We start from the raw sequence: 6,000 nt of genomic DNA, 5'->3' as shown, positions 1-6,000 counted from the left end.
AAGCTCCAGTAGTGGTAGCTCGGCGGCTCGCTGTTTGATGCGGTAATATCTGACGCGCAGTGAATATGTAGACAGTCCAGTCTCCAACTAGGACACATACTGCGTCACTTCCATTGACATAAGCGCCGCTGAATTACGGTTTGAGACAAGTCAAACGCAGGTCAACTTGTAGGGGGCTCAAGTCCCGTACAGCGAAATGAACAGATCCCCTTCTGTTTTCAGTCAGTTATCGTTCTGTCAGGTGGCAGTATGCATCAAGACGCATTGTAATAAACGCGTTAAAGACGTAGCCTACGTAACTTTTTGGAGCGTCTGATAGATCAGTGAGACATTTCTGTTTGTAAAGGAGCTAGCAAAAGCTCTTAAATAAAGAGAACAGATGAGGAATGAACCTGCGAGTGCACATTCATCTGTAGAACAGAGTTTAAAATTTATGGTAGAATAAAGACATACAAAGCTATTTCCTCTTCCCTTTTCCTTTGTCGACTCACTTTGAAGACATAAAAGAGCGCCCAAAATGATATAACTTGGTAATGGATTATGCCTTAATGTTTGGTTTGTCTCATTTCCCTTAAAAGTAGGCTTTTTGATTTATCAGGGTTGAGTTGAGGATCAGGGCAATAAATATGATCAGCGCTCAATAATGAGTTTGTGGCTTGTAATTGCAAGGTAATAAACCATGATTTAAGTAGTGTATCCTATAATATTAGCTTGAAGCACCGGATCATTTTTCTTTATATAAAAGACTTTTGACAGTTCTACTCAGATGGTCCTTTGTACTTACCAGGGACCATTGCAAAGGCTTCCATTACAGGTCTGGATTTGACTGTTCATAGATATCAGTAAAATCCCCTAATCAGTCCCTTTACCACTAAGTACTGGGTCTGTCTGACTGTGGGAAAGTTTGACTCACACTACATGCTGGTTTAAAATCAGATTTAAATAAAACAATGTGAAAAGTGGTAAAGTGAAGAGTTTTCTTTGTGTTGACATAATTTTATTGATAACATATTGATAACATCTTAACACATTTCCTTAAGTTATAGAACACAGAAAGAAAGGGAAAGAGAGAGAGCGATAGAGAGAGAGAAAGAAAGAGAGAGCGAATAACACTGGAAGAACAGATAAGAAGATTAATAAGAAGAATCAAGAGAAATATAGGATTCATAATAATCTCATTTTCTCATAATCTTATAGGATTCACACAATCTCATTGTATGCTATGAGATTACATACAAAAATCCCGCTAAAAATGAGAATTGAAACAACAAAAACGCGAAGGCTCAGCTTCAGAGAAACCATAAGCAATCCAATTTCAACAAAAGGAGAGAAGAGGATTAAACGGGGGGAGAATGTAAGAAACACTACAAACAGCTGTTGGCTTAATGTTGTAAGAGCAGCAAGGTGTCACTATAACAGAGGCCGCAGCACTGACACACACACACACACACACACACACACACACACACACACACACACACACACACACTCATTTCATTACTGGCCATATGAAGTTGATGTTGATTTCTAAGCATTCCCAGCTGAGAGGTTCTTCTTCTGATTTCATGCATGATCCAATTAGTTCCATCGCCAAAGCGCTATGAACCTCGCGGGTGCTTTGTTGCTTGTAAAAACAGCGACAGTCTTATCCCTGCTTACCATCACCTCTAAATATGTTTGCCCTGATCTGAGAGAGACATTATCAGATAATGTTTCAAACCACTGCCTAACTACATTTCATTCTTAACATTTTTCCCTGAATCTTTCAGATGTGGTCATTTGTCTGATAATGAAATATGAATGATTCAAACGAACACGAGTGGAGGGGACCTGTCGGAAAGACCTCCATGTAATGTTTTTTTTTTTTCTGCCCACTATGTCCGTGTGTAAACTGCGCAACTGTTACTGTATTGCAACTGTTAGTGTACTTGTTGAATCGTGTGTAGGTGTGTCTGCTAATATACACCAAACATACAAACACACACACGCACGCACACACATGCACACAAGCAGATACACACATTCTCTTACATGTATCTTGAGGTCCCATACAATAACTAATAGCCACAGCCCAAACCATGTTTGAATTCTCATGGCTTGTGATCCAGAGCAAACATCTCTATCAGACTGTCTTACCAAGAAGCCAAATAACACAACATTTCATAGTAGATTCACCTAAACTGCTCAGACAACAAAAAAACCCTGTACAAAACATGCGGTACAATCATTAAATATTTTACCTTGATAGACATACTCATCATGATCATACTCTTCATCATCATCATCATCATCATCATCATCATCTTCATTATCATTATCTTCAGACAAAAATAGTTATATGCACTTACAAAGCTCAGAAAATAGATACAGAATCGTAGGTCACCAGCATTCAGTAAAAAATAAACAGACCAAAAGAAAAAATTAAATTAAAAGGAAATAAAACCACCAAAACTTATTTTCATGTTGAATTTCATGCAAATAAATGCCACCTACAGTATGTTATCATTACATAACAGTAGTTTTACAAGATATTCATTTCATTTAAAAGTTAGTCTGTCATACTCGCAATGATTAATCTGTAACGCTTAGAGACCACACAGAGGAAAGAAAGAGGAACACTAGATTATGCTGACATGCTGCTTTGATTGCTGTGTGTATGGGGGGGGGGGGGGGGTCTCACTTAATATACCATTTACAAAGAGTGCGCCCCTTGAAACAATGCAAGGGGTTCAACAAAAGAAACTGACGAAAGCAAAAAGAATTCACATTTCGAAGACAATTAAAAAAAAAAAAATAAGAAGAATAAAATCAACAAAAAGAAAAAAAAAAACAAACACAAACACAAAATTGCAGTCTTCCAGTGATTATAATGACTTACAAACATTTTGATAAATAATATCTGGTGAAGAACTCTTGAGTTATTAGAGTATATTGAAGTGTGATACCCTTTTGAACAGGACTGAAAAAATACCAGTTGTCAGGAAGCCCCATTGTCATGCTCTGTGTCCAAGTGTAACAACTACATTACAGTGTAGTACACACACACACACACACACACACACACACACACACACAAAAAGACACTCGCACACCTGTTAGTCTTGACAAACATCAGTTCTCACTTTCCAACTTTTAACATTTTTTTTCTTCCTATCCCAATGCACCCTGGAGAATAAAACAGGATGGACACGTATCATTTCCAGTCCTCTGTACTGTACTGTACTGTACTGCACTGTACTGCACTGTACTGTACTGTACTGTACTGTGCTGTACTGTACTGCACTGCACTGCACTGCACTGTACTGTACTGTACTGCACTGTACTGCACTGCACTGTACTGTACTGTACTGCACTGCACTGCACTGCACTGTACTGTACTGCCGCTCCTGTTTCAGTGAACATGGAGTCTCACAGTTAGGCTTTAAAATAGTCAATCCATTTCCACAATCAGAGGGCCAGCTGAAGTCTTGTTCATCGCAAGAGAAGTGAAACAGCTGTGTAACAAGCTCATACACCATCACTCAGGACTTTAGAAAAAGAGACAACAAAAATGTCTTCATTTCACAACCCAAATAAGACACACATATATATATGTGTGTGTATATATATATATATATATATATTTATATTTATATTTATAAAAATCTACAAAGTTCAAAAAACCCTGCATATACAGAACAAAGAGGGAATACGTGTGAAAATTATAACAAGGTGCCTGAGTGAAGACAAATGACTAGGACGAGATAAAATATACTCTCTTACACTTCATTGTGCATCATAAGATCAGTGTGTTAAGTGCAGTTCTGTCTGTGACGACCAGCGAAGACCACTTTGTGTCAGTTAAAACCCCCAACACGAACATTTCACAGGCACTGCGTTTCTCCATCTGAAATTCATCTGCTTCAGAACCAAAGCTACATCTCAAAAAGCTTGCCTCCAAACACTAAGCAACTCCACAAGTTTAACGATATCCGAATCCGGCTTTTTTTTTCTCCTTCCTGGAGGAACTGAAAGACTGAAGCTTTGACATGTGCTTAAACAACAACCACACTGATACTCTCATCATTTCACACAGACTCCTTATCCCCAGTGACACGAGGAGTTAACAGGGTGGAGAAATGTAGTCTAATTGGCCAGTAAAAAAGAAACAAAAAACAAAAAAAAACAGGTATTGAGGGTTTGTGTGGTTTTGTGTTTTTATTTATTAAAGGCCCTTTAGTGATGTCTCATTGCAATTAAGAATCTCATGGGGTTTTTCCATTACCCTACCAAATACATAACTTCCGCTTCACGCCGAGAGAGAACAAGCACTATTTAGAGAGAAGTAGCCACAATGGGGTCTGATTACAACTGGACCGAGGCTACTGGAGATGGGAAACCAGTCAAACAAATGGCGTTCCATGGCTCTGGGGAAGGAGCTCCCCATCTCAATAGTGGCCAAGCTCTGTGATTCCCGGCTATCCCAACCGGTGGGCAAAGGTAGGACAGTGGGAGTTGCATTATCTTAGCTTCTCTCATTAGACTTAATAGAGGGAACAAAGTCTAGGTTTGTTAGTCGCCGAGAGCCCATACAAAACACTGAGCCACAACGATCTTTCTTAAACGAACGGGCACCGGACACTGAGGGGGAGGACACAAACACATAAACAAACAAACGACCAACCAAACTAACAAACAAACAAACAAACAAAAAAACTCCATTTAGCCACACTAACTTCTCTCTGCTAGACTGTCAATAACAGGTGGACACTGGGAAAATAAAACTGGTGGCTTTTGAAGACCCTGACCTTATGCTTAACCCCACAAACATCCTGTTTTATCACCACTCCTACTTATCACTTCTCCATTTTTTTTTCTGTTTGTTTTTGTTTTCTTTTTTTGCTTTTGTTTTTGTTTTCAGTGCCGGGTTGTTTTAGTAGTATTATAATACTGCTGACATAGAGTTTGCCTTACTCAAACACAATTTGAAAAAAAAAAATAAAATACAACCACTACATGATAAATACGGAGGGGAAAAAAAAAATCCATGCATTAAAAAAAGGGAAAATAAAAAACTATTTTAAGTATTTTCACCACTGGTATCAATAATTTGACCATTAAATATACAATCTCAACAGAACAACAATGTTACCAATAATCATGAAAGAACTACTCATAATAATAATAATAATAATAATAATAATAATAATAGTAATAACAATAAGAGAGTTCATTGAATTGTACTATGGGAGGGAGTGCTGAAGCTTGGCAGAGTAAGGCCGGTGGAGGCAGGGGTGGAGTACGGTGAGAAGAGAAGGGAACTGCAGGACAAAGGCATTGCACAGGCTAGAATACTGGACTGGTATATTATGGCCTGAGCGTGTTCTCTCAGGGCCGATATGTGGACTGCTCCTCTTACGGCGCCCGTGAGTCCTGGCGTACGGGCAACTGCTCCTGTCGTGTGGTGTTGTGTTGCGTTGTATTTCGTCATGTTAGGCTGTGTCGTGTCGTGTCGTGTCGCGTCGCGTCGTGCTTGTCGTGTTTACGTTGTGTTGTCCGAGAGTTCAGATGGCGGGTCGTGTGCGCGTGCGGGTCACGTGGCGTCGGGTCGGCCTATGTGCAGCTGAGGGAAGAGCCCGGTAGGTGACGATACGTGTAGGTTTGCATGCAGGTGGATAAGGACAGATGCGTCCAGTGTTGGAAGGCTGGCTGATCTGAAGCTCCCCAACCCTGGGCTCCCTCTCCCGTCCCGTCAGACCTCCTTCCCTGTCTCCTCCGCAGCGGCAGTCACATCACGCACCTCCGTTACGGCTCCACTCTGGAGGGAAGAAAAAAACAAACAAAAAAACAGAAAAGTAAGCACGTGCGCATCGCTAATCGCATGCGCTGTAGACGACGCAAAGCCTGCCCGACGGAAAAGCTGGGCCCAAAATTTTGCGTTTCTGTTCGATGTAAAAGTTGGGCCCAAAATTTTGCGTTTCTGTTCGATGTAAAATTTGGGCCCAAAATATTGCGTTTCTG

General features: G+C 40.2%; 1 protein-coding gene across 1 annotated transcript in view; it reads right to left on the bottom strand.

The window, feature by feature from the left end:
- Positions 1 to 5,489: 5,489 nt before the first annotated feature.
- Positions 5,490 to 6,000, bottom strand: part of camk2b2 (calcium/calmodulin-dependent protein kinase (CaM kinase) II beta 2) — a 48,087-nt gene continuing 47,576 nt past the window's right edge. The window contains exon 22 of the mRNA XM_030768325.1: positions 5,490 to 5,797. The gene's annotated coding sequence lies outside the window, so the exon portion shown is untranslated. The remainder of the gene's footprint in view (positions 5,798 to 6,000) is intronic.

This window comes from Chanos chanos, chromosome 3 (genome assembly GCF_902362185.1).
Source record: "Chanos chanos chromosome 3, fChaCha1.1, whole genome shotgun sequence".
In the NCBI taxonomy this organism is placed as follows: domain Eukaryota; kingdom Metazoa; phylum Chordata; class Actinopteri; order Gonorynchiformes; family Chanidae; genus Chanos; species Chanos chanos.
This window is presented reverse-complemented; position numbering and strand designations above follow the sequence as displayed.